The following is a 14668-nucleotide window of genomic DNA, read 5'->3' as shown; positions in this document are numbered from 1 at the left end:
GAAGTAAGGGATGCCGTCAAGCTGAAGAAGGAGTCCTATCGGGCCATGTTGACCTCCGGGACTCCTGAGGCAGCCGACGGGTATCGGCAGGCCAGGCGTGCTGCAGCTCGGGCAGTTGCGGAGGCAAAAACTCGGAACTGGGAGGAGTTCGGGGAGGCCATGGAGAAGGACTATCGGTCGGCCTCGAAGAAATTCTGGCAAACCGTCTGGCGCCTCAGGAGGGGGAAGCAGTACTCTGCCAACACTGTTTACAGTGCGGGTGGGGAGCTGTTGACCTCGACTGGGGACATTGTCGGGCGGTGGAAGGAATACTTTGAGGATCTCCTCAATCCCACCGTCATGTCTTCCACTGAGGAGACTGAGGCTGATGACTCAGAGGTGGACTCGTCCATTACCCAAGCCGAAGTCACTGAGGTGGTTTGCAAGCTCCTCGGTGGCAAGGCACCGGGGGTGGATGAGATCCGCCCTGAGTATCTCAAGTCTCTGGATGTTGTGGGGCTGTCTTGGTTGACACGCCTCTGCAACATCACGTGGCGGTCGGGGACAGTGCCTCTGGAGTGGCAGACTGGGGTGGTGGTCCCTCTTTTTAAGAAAGGGGACCGGAGAGTGTGCTCCAATTATAGGGGAATCACACTTCTCAGCCTCCCAGGGAAAGTTTACTCCAGGGTACTGGAGAGGAGAATTTGACCAATAGTCGAACCTCGGATCCAGGAGGAACAATGCGGTTTTCGTCCTGGTCGCGGAACACTGGACCAGCTCTATACCCTTCATAGGGTGCTCGAGGGTTCATGGGAGTTTGCCCAACCAGTCCACATGTGCTTTGTGGATCTGGAGAAGGCATTCGACCGTGTCCCCCATGGTATTCTGTGGGGGGTGCTTCGGGAGTATGGGGTTCGGGGCTCTTTGCTAAGGGCTGTCCGGTCCCTGTACGAACGGAGCAGGAGTCTGGTTCGCATTGCCGGCAGTAAGTCAGACCTGTTCCCAGTGCATGTTGGACTCCGGCAGGGCTGCCCTTTGTCACCAGTTCTGTTCATAATTTTTATGGGCAGAATTTCTAGGCGCAGCCAGGGGCCGGAAGGAATCCTGTTTGGGAACCACAGGATTTCATCTCTGCTTTTTGCAGATGATGTTGTCCTGTTGGCTTCTTCAAACCAGGACCTTCAGCATGCACTGGGGCGGTTTGCAGTCGAGTGTGAAGCGGATGGGATGAGAATCAGCACCTCCAAGTCCGAGGCCATGGTTCTCGACCGGAAAAGGGTGGCTTGCCCTCTCCAGGTTGGTGGAGAAGTCCTGCCTCAAGTGGAGGAGTTTAAGTATCTCGGGATCTTGTTCACGAGTGAGGGAAGGATGGAGCGTGAGATCGACAGGCGGATCGGTGCAGCCTCCGCAGTGATGCGGTCGCTTTACCGGTCCGTCGTGGTGAAGAAGGAGCTGAGCCAAAAGGCGAAGCTCTCAATTTACCAGTCGATCTACGTTCCGACTCTCACCTATGGTCATGAGCTTTGGGTAATGACAGAAAGAACAAGATCGCGGATACAAGCGGCTGAAATGAGTTTCCTTCGCAGGGTGGCTGGGCACTCCCTTAGAGATAGGGTGAGAAGCACAGTCACTCGGGAGGAGCTCGGAGTAGAGCCGCTGCTCCTCCACATCGAGAGGAACCAGCTGAGGTGGCTCGGGCATCTTTTTCGGATGCCTCCTGGACGCCTCCCTGGGGAGGTGTTCCAGGCATGTCCCCCCGGGAGGAGGCCCCGAGGAAGACCCAGGACACTCTGGAGGGACTATGTCTCTCAGCTGGCCTGGGAACGCCTCGGTGTTCTTCCCGAGGAGCTGGCCGAGGTGTCTGGGGAAAGGGAAGTTTGGGCTTCCATGCTTAGACTGCTGCCTCCGTGACCCGGTCCCGGATAAGCGGAAGAAGACGAGACGAGACGAGACGAGAAGAGCAGTGGTCTATTTGCCCCACTAAGTTTATTTAACAGATCAATAACAGATTGTGTTCTTGGAGACACCAACAGTTGCCCTGACATAATTTAATCATATGTTTTAATGCTACATGCAGCCTACGCAGAGCCAGCCAGCCGACCATCCCATAGCCAGCCTTTGGTATATTAGTCACATATATGGATAAAATAGTGTTTTTGTTTTGCCACGCAATATTAATGTCAACATAAATATGGGTTGTCCAGACACCATGAATGAGCTGCTGCAGTCAACTGAGCCTGGATGCACTGGAGGAAATGGTATTTATGTGTGTGTATGTGCGTGTGTGAGAGAAACTTGGAAGACATATTTCTCTGATCATAGTCTTGTGAGATGGGATGTGATCTGGAATTTTGAATGTTGTAATATAATAATGTAGCTTAGAATGTGTGTCTTTGTGCTCCTAAAGGAGAGATATGTGAGTGAGAAATTATATATTTCTATTAAACTGATGATGAATTTGTACTAGTGATATTTAATAGTCAGTTGACACATACCTCAGTTTCCTGAGACATTATGGGTGTTGATAATAACTTAATAATAATGAGACAGAAACTGAAGTGAAGTACATAAATTTAAAAAGAAACAGTGCAAAACTCAGTAATAAAGATGTTATAATCTTTGAATGTGTGTGGGTGATAATATTTTCTTGTAAAGTTAGATATAATCTCCCCAACCTATCGATGCCAGTCTCCCTTAAAAAATACATGCCCCAGGAAAACTTGATTCAGCCCCTGGTCTTTTCAATAGCTAAAAACGTCCCTGGTTGGAGCCATTTTTTCAGTTTATGACACAGCTTTGCTGAATATTCGATTCTGATTAGTCAATTATGGCATTCTATGGTCTGTTATTTCTGTATATCAGACTGTTGCTATGGACCATGTTATTAGCAGATGCAAATAAATTATTTTGAAATCAATAAAATCATTTTAAAATCAATATTTGATGTGAAATTATTGATTTCATTCGTAAGTAGCATGTAATGATCAGGATAATGTACAGCAAGCTGATCATTATTGTGAAATAAACCCCTTCAGCGTGATTCAAGACCCTTCGGCTTCATTCAGGGTCCTGAATCACCATGTTGGTGATTATTTCGTGATAATGACCAGCTTGTTTCGAAGTCACACCCTGGAACAAGCCGATGTCACAGCCTGGGCTTTATTTCATGTCCTTTCTAGTTCCTTATTCAATCCCTTATTTTCTCCTCTGATGTTACTCTCAACTGTGATGGTCATTTCTATAAACACTGTTTTTTTTTCAGCCCCTTATCAGCCATCCCTGTATTTGGATGGTTTACTATTGTTTATTTGTCCATAACTGGTGGTCCCACTGGACTTTGGCTTTATTGTTTCCCACCACTTGCACTTCCCACTACTGTGGTTTTACACCTGAGTGTCCAGCCCACGTCCCTATATTCTTCTGTGATTCTTATCTGTTGATCCTGCTTGCATCTTGTAAACTGCAGTAAGGTGCTGGATTATCTCAAAAACTTCTATACACAGTCTCACATAATATAGTACTGTTTTTATTGATTCACTATAACATGCAGCTGGTATATACACAGTATATATAGTGCTAGAAAGCAAATATGCCTTCAGATATAGTGAAATAAAACGTTTATTAAATGGAAACAATACAGAGTCGTGAACACTGAAAAAAATGAATGAAATCAATACTTGCTGTGAGAACATGATCTTCTCATCTCATCTCATTATCTCTAGCCGCTTTATCCTTCTACAGGGTCGCAGGCAAGCTGGAGCCTATCCCAGCTGACTACGGGCGAAAGGCGGGGTACACCCTGGACAAGTCGCCAGGTCATCACAGGGCTGACACATAGACACAGACAACCATTCACACTCGCATTCACGCCTACGGTCAATTTAGAGTCACCAGTTAACCTAACCTGCATGTCTTTGGACTGTGGGGGAAACCGGAGCACCCGGAGGAAACCCACGCGGACACGGGGAGAACATGCAAACTCCACACAGAAAGGCCCTCGCCGGCCCCGGGGCTCGAACCCAGGACCTTCTTGCTGTGAGGCGACAGCGCTAACCACTACACCACCGTGCCGCCCCAGAACATGATCTTAAAACTAAATAATTTTTTTTTCGGAACGCTGTTAAACAGTTTTATAAGAAAACTAGTAGGTAGGTTCTAACAAAGATGTATAAAACCATGTCAGGTCTTCTGCAGAAGCTATCAAGGTTTTAATGTTAGAAAAGGAATGCATGCAATTTTCTTTAATGATGTACAGTACATCTTATATCTTCAACCTTCTTCAACATCTTTTTTACTGATTCTCTAATAAAAAAGACAAAATATGCAAAAGAAATAGGCTACACTCAGCAGCCACTTTATTAGGAACACCCAAACACCTGCTCATTAATGCAGTTATCCAATCAGCCATTCATGTGTCAGCAGTGTAATGCATAATATCATGCAAATACAGGTCAAGTGCTTCAGTTAATATTCATTAAACATCAGAATGGGGGAAAAATTTGTGAGCCCATCTGGTACCAATAAACATACCATGGCCAAAATCACTGAGATCACATTTTCTCCCTCATTCTGATATATGAATAAGAAGAAACCTTTATTTGCCACATGCACACTTCAAGCACAGTGAAATTCATCCTCTACATTTAACCCATCTGAAGCAGTGAACACACACACCCAGAGCAGTGGGCAGCCACACACAGCGCCCGGGGAGCAGTCAGGGGGTTAGGTACCTTGGCCAAGGTCAAGGGCACCTCAGCCCAAGGCCGCCCCACATCAACCTAACTGCATGTCTTTGGACTGTGGGGGAAACTGGAGCACCCGGAGGAAACCCACGCAGACACGGGGAGAACATGCAGAAAGGCCCTCCACACAGAAAGGCCCTCGCCGGCCGCTGGGTTCGAACCTGGAACCTTCTTGCTGTGAGGCGACCGTACTAACCACTACACCACCGTGCCACCCTTGTATGATGTGCGCATTCGCTGAAGCACTTGACCTGTATCTGTATCTATTTTTTGCATTGTGCTGCTGTGACATGCCTGCCTGATATAGTTGGTCCATGAGTGTGTGCATATTTTAAGAAAGAAAGAAACTACAATCTGTAAGACTTTTGCACAATACTATATCTATTCTAACTCCAATTGTTATTGATATATCTGTTAAAACTCTGTCCAGAATCATAAACCAATACCTTTTTTATCAGATGTTGTGTCCAGTGGTGGCTGGTGGTTATTTATTTATCTGTTTATTTATTTGGGTGGAGGGGGAGTACTACAGTGAATATAACTTTTGGCATTTTAACCTGAACTGAGTTTCATCTAACTAACAAATACGGTACACAGAAAAGCTGTAATCCTTTTGTTCAAATCAAAAACACTAAACTTACGGTTTTGTCATCTGTCCTTTTGTGTAATTTGTACTTTGATTAGACAGTTTGGGCTCAGTTTCTCCTCTAAACATATTTTCAAGGAAAAATAGAGTAAATAATCCACTTCATTTACGTTCATTACACCTGCGACGGAGTCCGTAACACACCTTCTGGTGACGTATTATGGAAATATCACCAAAATGGACTAGAATATATTAGCCCATTGGAGCTCAAAATTAGGTGGGTGTGTCATGCTGTGTAATCATGTGACATGAAAGTCACTGACTGGCTGCAGGAACCTACAGCACTGGGCTCATTACAGTTAGCCCACAGCCTCGCTTCATATCATTGTGTGTGTGTGTGTGTGTGTGTGTGTGTGTGTGTGTGTGTGTGTGCGCGCGTGCGTGTGTGTTTATGACTGCTAATGGTGCTGTTATAGTTGGTTTAAAAAAAAAATCACAAATAATCCTCTTTAAAACATTTGTTAACTGCAGAAGGTGAAGCTTAGTCCTGCTAGCCCATTGATATAAGCTGCCCCGGTTGTATACTTCATAAAACTTCAACCATGTTCATTTTGTTCTTCTGTTTTTGACTGAATATTTGTTTAAAAAATTGCTTAAAAAAAGGTGTGTGGGGGAGGGGGGTTCCATATTTTTACTCACTGAGAAACCCTGGCAGATGCAGCTATCTGTACACATGTACAGCTTTTGAGACAGAAAACCCAGTGCATGTACATTTTTGTTGGAATGCCCTGAGTATTATATCTTGGTGGAATAGTGTACACGTGGTTGATTTTCATCATATTCATCTTCTTGCTGTCATGAATAGTCCTCCTCAAGATCCGCTTTGTAACTTAGTTCTCTCTCTAGCACTCTTGTGCTGATTGAATTAGCTAACTACCATCAACGGAGCACGAGGGCAATGAACACGTCAGCTTCTTACTGTATGTTAAGAGGCATTAGGATAGTGTGAGCCAGCACTGCATCCAGGATGCAGGATCTCTCTCTCTCTCTCTCTCTCTCTCTCTCAGTCCTTCATCACTCAGGTAAAAAAAAAATCATTCAGGTTGCTGGATCATCATCCATATTATTAAAAACACTCACTATCCCTTTAGAGTACAAGGGAACTGTTGAGCTGCTTAAAAATGTGCTTACACATTAATGTTACTGAGGATTAATAACTCAGATAACTAAGAAATTTAGGATGGTGTGTGTGTGTGTGTGTGTGTGTGTGTGTGTGTGTGTGTGTGTGTGTGTGTGTGTGTGAGAGAGAGAGAGAGAGAGAGAGAGAGATCCTTCTGATTTCTCAGAAAGAGGATCAGCGTGATGGACAGGAAAAATGTTTGTGTGTGTATTTGTGCAACTGAGAAATGCTGAGAAGAATCGATGTAGACTTGATAGAAGATTGGAAAAAAAGAAAATGGCTTTATGTAGCTGGTGGCTGAAGCTAATTATGTGCTCCACTAACCAACAGCTCAGAGAGGACCACAGGGTTATGGCACGCACACACACACACACACACACACACACACACACACACACACACACACACACACACACACACTGTGTTAGGATTCTTCTCTCTAGTGTAGCAGATCTGTGAATCTGTCAATTATTGGGTACAATTGTAGCTACTATACACTTAATTATTAATGTGGAAGACATTAGTGACTTCTGGGAGCCGTCTAGCTCTGTCCCTCGCCATTTGTCTATCTTTCTCTTTGTCCTTAGCCGTTTCTCCTTGCACTGATCTCTCTCTATCTACCTTACCCACCCCAGTTCAGAAATATATCCGATAATAGTTATGACAGAGATCTCAAGCAGACTTTCAGTCTGTCATCATGGCACACAGTGACAGCCAAAAATGGTTAGGGACAGGTTGGGAACCACCTGCTCTTTGAAAGGGACCATTTCATCCATACACTGGCTTTTTAGTACAAAAACAGATCTCTGTTCAGCTAGCCAGGTAGCAATTGAATGTTGCCAGTAAATATCATATTTAAAACAAATCATTAGCTAGCTTAATAACTTTAAAACTGTAAGTAAAGCGCATGAGGTGGGACTTTGATTTTCCAAGGCAAGTCCTTTATTTCCTTTCAGTGCTGCGAGACTGTCACAGCTTCTGGCTTTCTTTTTCACACTGGGAGTAAACGCCCCCACCTTAAAGCGCCTGCCTAACCACAACATTTGTGTTCTGCTATGTTGTGCAGTTACATAAAGCAGTTAGGCTATTTTAGATTCCTGGAGGGTTCAAGTGGGAGGTGGTGTTTTTAATCTTGTTATTACTGGGACACTGGTTTTCTCTAGAATCCTCACTGGTGACAGGACTTCACAAAAACAAATCATCAGCTGTCCACCTGTGTCTCAGATTCTGGAAATGAGGAAAATTTAACTCACTGCTCCAAACCTTTTAGAGATCAAGTATCTGGTTTGAAAGTAGCCTACTGCTACAGTGTCTTGCAAAAGTATTCATCCCCCTTGCTGTTTGTCCTGTTTTGTCGCATTACAAGATGGAATTAAAATGGATTTTTGGAGGGTTAGCACCATTTGATTTATCCAGCATGCCTACCACTTTAAAGGTGACAATTGTTGTTTTATTGTGACACAAACAATAATTAAGATGAAAAAAAAGAGAAATCTGGAGTGTGCATCGGTATTCACACGCCCATCCCCCAAAAGTCAATACTTTGTAGAGCCACCTTTTGCTGCAATTACAGCTGCAAGTCTCTTGGGGTATGTCTCTATTAGTTTAGCACTGGGATTTTTGCCCATTCCTCAAGGCAAAACTGCTCCAACTCCTTCAAGTTAGATGGGTTGCGTTAGTGTACAGCAATCTTCAAGTTATGCCACAGATTCTCAGTTGGATTGAGGTCTGGGATTTGACTAGGCCATTCCAATACATTTAAATGTTTCTCTTTAAACCACTCCAGTGTAGCTTTAGCAGTATGTTTCAGGTCATTGTCCTGCTGGAATGTGAACCTTCATCCCAGTCTCAAACCTCTGGCTGACTCAAACAGGTTTTCCTCCAGAATTGCCCTGTATTTAGTGCCATCTATCTTTCCTGTCCCTGCAGATGAAAAACATCCCCACAGTATGATGCTGCCACCACCATGCTTCCCTGTAGGAATGGTGTTCTCAGGGTGTTGGGTTTGCACCACACATGGCGTTTCCCATGATGGCCAAAAAGTTTGATTTTTGCCTCATTTGACCAGAGAATCGTCTTCCATGTGTTTCGGGAGTCTGCCACATGCTGTTGGGCAAACTCCAAACATGTTTTCTTAAGCAATAGCTTTTTTCTGGCCATTCTTCCATAAAGCCTCACTCTGCGGAGTGTGCAGCTTAAAGTGGTCCTATGGACAGATACTCCCATCTCCGCTGTGGATCTTTGCAGCTCCTTCAGTGTTATCTTTGGTGTCTTTGTTGCATCTCTGATTAATGCCCTCCTTGCCCGGTCTGTGAGTTTTGGTGGGCAGCCTTCTCTTGTCAGATTTGTAGTGGTGCCATATTCTTTCCATTTTTCTATAATGGATTTAATGGTGTTCCCTGGGATATTCAGTTTGGGAGACACAAAATAGATTGTAATGTAGAATTGATAATAGACAATACTAAGATAGAAATGGTACAGGAAATTAAATTTCTTGGTGTGATTTTGGATCATAAAGTCTGCTGGAAACCTCATGTAGGATACATACGAGCAAAACTTGCAAAGTGCTCGACAATTCTGTGGAAAACAAAACATATTCTTGATTGCAAATCTTTGCATACTCTATATTACACGTTATTTTTGCCATATCTGACTTACTGTGTCGAAGTCTGGGGAAACACCTACAAAACCACTCTGCAGCCGATATGTACAATACAGAAAAGAGCAATAAGGACAATAAACAAAACAGGATACAGAGATCACACAAACTCACTATTCATAAAATCACACATGTTGAAATTTATGGATCTGGTCAAATTCAGAGCAGCACAAATAATGTACAAAGTGAGAAATAATCTATTGCCAAAAAATATACAAGGAATGTTTAGTGAGAGAGAGAGGGGATATAATCTAAGGGGAGACCTAAATTTAAAAAAAACCAAAGGTTTGAACAAATATGAAAAGCATGTGCGTATTGAGCTGTGGGGTGACTTTATGGAACAGACTGGAGACAGAAATAAAACAAAGTGCAAATATAAATCTGTTTAAAAAAAGATACAAAAAAATATAATATTTTTAAACAAGTATATAGAAGAGGAAGTATGTTAATGGAGGATGATGATGAATAAATAGAATAGGGATGATTGTTATATTAGAACTAACTTAGTATATGGTATATATTTATTTATGGGGATATTTTATATATTCATATTTACAGGGATAGGTATGTAGTAGATATTTATTTTTGTAATTATATATTTATATGGATATTTATGAAGTGTATATATGGTATGTAGTATATTTATTTTTGTAATTATATAGATATTCATGAAGTGTATATATGGTATGTAGTATATATTTATTTTTGTAATTATATAGATATTCATGAAGTGTATATATGGTATATATTTTTATAGGTGTATTAATGTAGTTTGGATTTCGGGGTAGTTAAAAAGGGGTGGGAAATTAAAAAAGTATTGTACTTCTTCCCACTCCTTTTTCGAACAATGTGCGGTGTTTTGGAATGTCTTAGCTCTTTATGTTATTTTATTTATTTTTTGTTAATTTCTCATTTTCTTTCTTTTGTATGTACAAATAGTTACATACATTTTTTATACATGTTTGAAAATAAAAATAAATTCATTCATTCATTCATATTCAAAGTTTGGGATATTTTTTATAACCCAACCCTGATCTATACAGAGGTGGACAGTAACGAAGTACATTTACTGTACTTAAGTACACTTTTTGAGTATCTGTACTTTACTTAAGTTTTTTTTTTTGGAAACTTATGACTTTAATTTCACTACATTTGAAAGACAAACATCATACTTTTCACTCCACTACATTTCAAGGTCCTCATTACTCGTTACTATGAAGCAGCATTAATGAATTATTGCTCAGCAGCATTATTTGAACATGATCAGTTGATGGCAGAATGGAAGGAGGCAGTTGTTCTGGGGAATGCATGCACCCATGGCCCATGAACCCATGTTTTAGTTTTCTGAAAGGATTAAAGATTCATTTCGTTTTAAATGTTTGCTTTGTTTACCTAAAACAAACCACATCAAGGCCTACAAAATCTTGTCGTCCAACCTGAAGAAGCGTATTGAGGTATGTAAACATTTCATTCCAAGAGAAAGCTTGCAATGAAGTTGTCTGTGCTTTTAGAGCTAGCGATAATGTTACAATCGCTATACAGTCTGGTTAGTCAAATGACTTTCCATGGATGTGCCTGCCAAGTTGCCATCGCCTTGTCCACGGCTAATGTTAACACATAGCTAGTTAACTTGGACACTGTTAGTTAGCATGTAAAAACAGAGTTATACCAACATGAATAACGTTAACTTATCTGAAGTCTCATGTCATCTAATTATCTCTAGCCGCTTTATCCTGTTCTACAGGGTCGCAGGCAAGCTGGAGCCTATCCCAGCTGACTACGGGCGAAAGGCAGGGTACACCCTGGACAAGTCGCCAGGTCATCACAGGGCTGAGACATAGACACAGACAACCATTCACACTCACATTCACACCTACGGTCAATTTAGAGTCACCAGTTAACCTAACCTGCATATCTTTGGACTGTGGGGGAAACCGGAGTACCCGGAGGAAACCCACGCGGACACAGGGAGAACATGCAAACTCCGCACAGAAAGGCCCTCGCCGGCCACGGAGCTCGAACCCAGACCTTCTTGCTGTGAGGCGACAGCGCTAACCACTACACCACCGTTATCTGAAGTCCTTTCAGAAAATTTTTAGCATAATCTTGCCAAATAAAGAAAATGTAGAAATCTTTCTTTTCTAGTAACGTTAGATATCCAATATGATTTTGAGTTTAAAAAGAGTTTACTAGCATGTCAGGTGGAGTGTCACTGACTAGCTAGCTTAACATTAAACCACCATGATGCACAGCATGCGTTCATTTTGTGAATTCACAAAATAATCCAGTAGGTTGCTTCAGAGGCATGAGGTATTCTAAGCGTTGTAACAATAGTACAACAATGCATTAATAGAAAATGTACTTTTAATACTTAAGTGTTTTTAAAAGCAAGTACTTCAGTACTTTAACTTAAGTAAAAATGTGACTGTACAACTTTCACTTGTATTGGAGTAACATTTGACCAGTGGGATCTGCACTTTGATTTAAGTAATGAAGTTGAGTACTTTGTCCACCTCTGGTGCTAACTCTCCAAAAATCCATTTTAATTCCAGCTTGTCATGCAACAAAACAGGACAAACATGAAGATGGATTATTACTTTTGCAAGACACTGTACATGTCTTGTTTGAGAGGGTGTAAGTAAAAGAATAGCTGCCTGATCAGATATAATGTGGCTCATACTGTATATTTCCAGTTTGACACCATATTAAGGTACAGGAACTGCCATATGCCACCAGATGCAACAACCTATGACAGCTTTGCTCTCTTCCTCTCACACACCCAGACATTTCTTCTAGAGAGTCAGACAAGTAGGTGGAACAAAAAGGATTTTATCCTCATGAGTCACAGAGACAGAGAGCAGTTTTTGTGATCTGTTGTCTCTTTCCTCACATTTACAATTGCTGTCAGTAAATCTAATTCTGTGCATCTATTATTAATGCATAGGAGCCTTGCCGCTCTCCATTACAATGTGGATGAAACTCGGCTAACAGCTGCCAGGAGCTCCCTCTGGTGACAGTCATCTACTGTACCAGTTCATTTTGACTAAAGTAGTGAGACATACAGTCAAACTCAGCATAGGGATGCCACTATACTGATGCTCACTGCAACCTAGGGTCCCTTAGGCCTTTCAGATATTCCCTGAATTTATAAAGTGTTCCAGGACTGAGAGCTTAAACATCAAGCTTGAAGCTTCAGGCATGCTATGAGTAGCGTGTAGTGATCTGTAGCACAAGCTTTGATAACCTTTTTTTTTTTTTATAAACCATTACACAGAGACTAAAAAGGCAGACAGAACATTATAATGAATTCTACTTTTATGTTAGTGTATACACATGTTACACAGTGCTATAACATGGCCCAACGTCACTGTTCATGAACTATTTCCAGCAGCTGGATCTATGAATTGAGCAAGACAGGTGACGGTTTCTTCAGGTAACAGCTGCCAGGAGCACTGCAGAACTTCAGCTCACCATACCGCTGCACTGCAGGCCACCTGCCAGAATCATGAGCAAGGGGAAAAATCATGCCAGTCATGCAGCAAACAAAACAGAGTCATGCTGTGAGCAGAGAGAAAGTGGACCTTTTTTTTCAGATGTAGCTTAATTAAATCACTGTTTAGTCTGGAATTTGTTGTGACTTCCATCTCATGCCATGGTTTTGCAAAAATACACTGCCTTGAAAAAGTATTCATACCCCTTGAACTTTTTCACATTTTTCCACCTTACAACCACGAACTTAAAAGTTTTTTTATTGAGATTTTATGTGATAGACCAACACAAAGTAGCACATAATTGTGAAGTGAAACGAAAATGATAAATGTTCTTCAAAATTTTAAACAAATAAAAATCTGAAAAATGTGATGTACATTAGTATTCGGCCCCCTGCATCAATACTTTGTAGAGCCACCTTTTGCTGCAATTACTGCAAGTCTTTTGTGGTACAGGTACAACCCCGATTCCAAAAAAGTTGGGACAAAGTACAAATTGTAAATAAAAACGGAATGCAATAATTTACAAATCTCAAAAACTGATATTGTATTCACAATAGAACATAGACAACATATCAAATGTCGAAAGTGAGACATTTTGAAATTTCATGCCAAATATTGGCTCATTTGAAATTTCATGACAGCAACACATCTCAAAAAAGTTGGGACAGGGGCAATTAGAGGCTGGAAAAGTTAAAGGTACAAAAAAGGAACAGCTGGAGGACCAAATTGCAACTCATTAGGTCAGTTGGCAATAGGTCATTAACATGACTGGGTATAAAAAGAGCATCTTGGAGTGGCAGCAGCTCTCAGAAGTAAAGATGGGAAGAGGATCAGCAATCCCCCTAATTCTGCGCTGACAAATAGTGGAGCAATATCAGAAAGGAGTTCGACAGTGTAAAATTGCAAAGAGTTTGAACATATCATCATCTACAGTGCATAATATCATCAAAAGATTCAGAGAATCTGGAAGAATCTCTGTGCATAAGGGTCAAGGCCGGAAAACCATACTGGGTGCCCGTGATCTTCGGGCCCTTAGACGGCACTGCATCACATACAGGCATGCTTCTATATTGGAAATCACAACATGGGCTCAGGAATATTTCCAGAGAACATTATCTGTGAACGCAATTCACCGTGCCATCCACCGTTGCCAGCTAAAACTCTATAGTTCAAAGAAGAAGCCGTATCTAAACATGATCCAGAAGCGCAGACGTCTTCTCTGGGCCAAGGCTCATTTAAAATGGACTGTGGCAAAGTGGAAAACTGTTCTGTGGTCAGATGAATCAAAATTTGAAGTTCTTTATGGAAATCAGGGACGCCGTGTCATTCGGACTAAAGAGGAGAAGGACGACCCAAGTTGTTATCAGTGCTCAGTTCAGAAGCCTGCATCTCTGATGGTATGGGGTTGCATTAGTGCGTGCGGCATGGGCAGCTTACACATCTGGAAAGACACCATCAATGCTGAAAGGTATATCCAGTTTCTAGAGCAACATATGCTCCCATCCAGATGACGTCTCTTTCAGGGAAGACCTTGCATTTTCCAACATGACAATGCCAAACCGCATACTGCATCAATTACAGCATCATGGCTGCGTAGAAGAAGGGTCCGGGTACTGAACTGGCCAGCCTGCAGTCCAGATCTTTCACCCATAGAAAACATTTGGCGCATCAAAAAATGGAAGATACGACAAAAAAGACCTAAGACAGTTGAGCAACTAGAATCCTACATTAGACAAGAATGGGTTAACATTCCTATCCCTAAACTTGAGCAACTTGTCTCCTCAGTCCCCAGACGTTTACAGACTGTTGTAAAGAGAAAAGGGGATGTCTCACAGTGGGAAACATGGCCTTGTCCCAACTTTTTTGAGATGTGTTGTTGTCATGAAATTTAAAATCACCTAATTTTTCTCTTTAAATGATACATTTTCTCAGTTTAAACATTTGATATGTCATCTATGTTCTATTCTGAATAAAATATGGAATTTTGAAACTTCCACATCATTGCATTCCGTTTTTATTTACAATTTGTAC

The 14668-nt window shown here is 41.8% G+C and overlaps 1 protein-coding gene across 8 annotated transcripts in view; it reads left to right on the top strand.

The window, feature by feature from the left end:
- cadpsb (Ca2+-dependent activator protein for secretion b) overlaps positions 1–14668 on the top strand; it is a 168885-nt gene that overhangs the window by 47525 nt on the left and 106692 nt on the right. The gene's annotated exons all lie outside the window — the stretch shown is intronic.

The sequence above is a fragment of the Neoarius graeffei genome, chromosome 4 (genome assembly GCF_027579695.1).
Source record: "Neoarius graeffei isolate fNeoGra1 chromosome 4, fNeoGra1.pri, whole genome shotgun sequence".
NCBI lineage: Eukaryota > Metazoa > Chordata > Actinopteri > Siluriformes > Ariidae > Neoarius > Neoarius graeffei.
The sequence above is the reverse complement of the archived record's forward strand: the minus strand, read 5'-3'. Positions and strand labels throughout refer to the sequence as shown.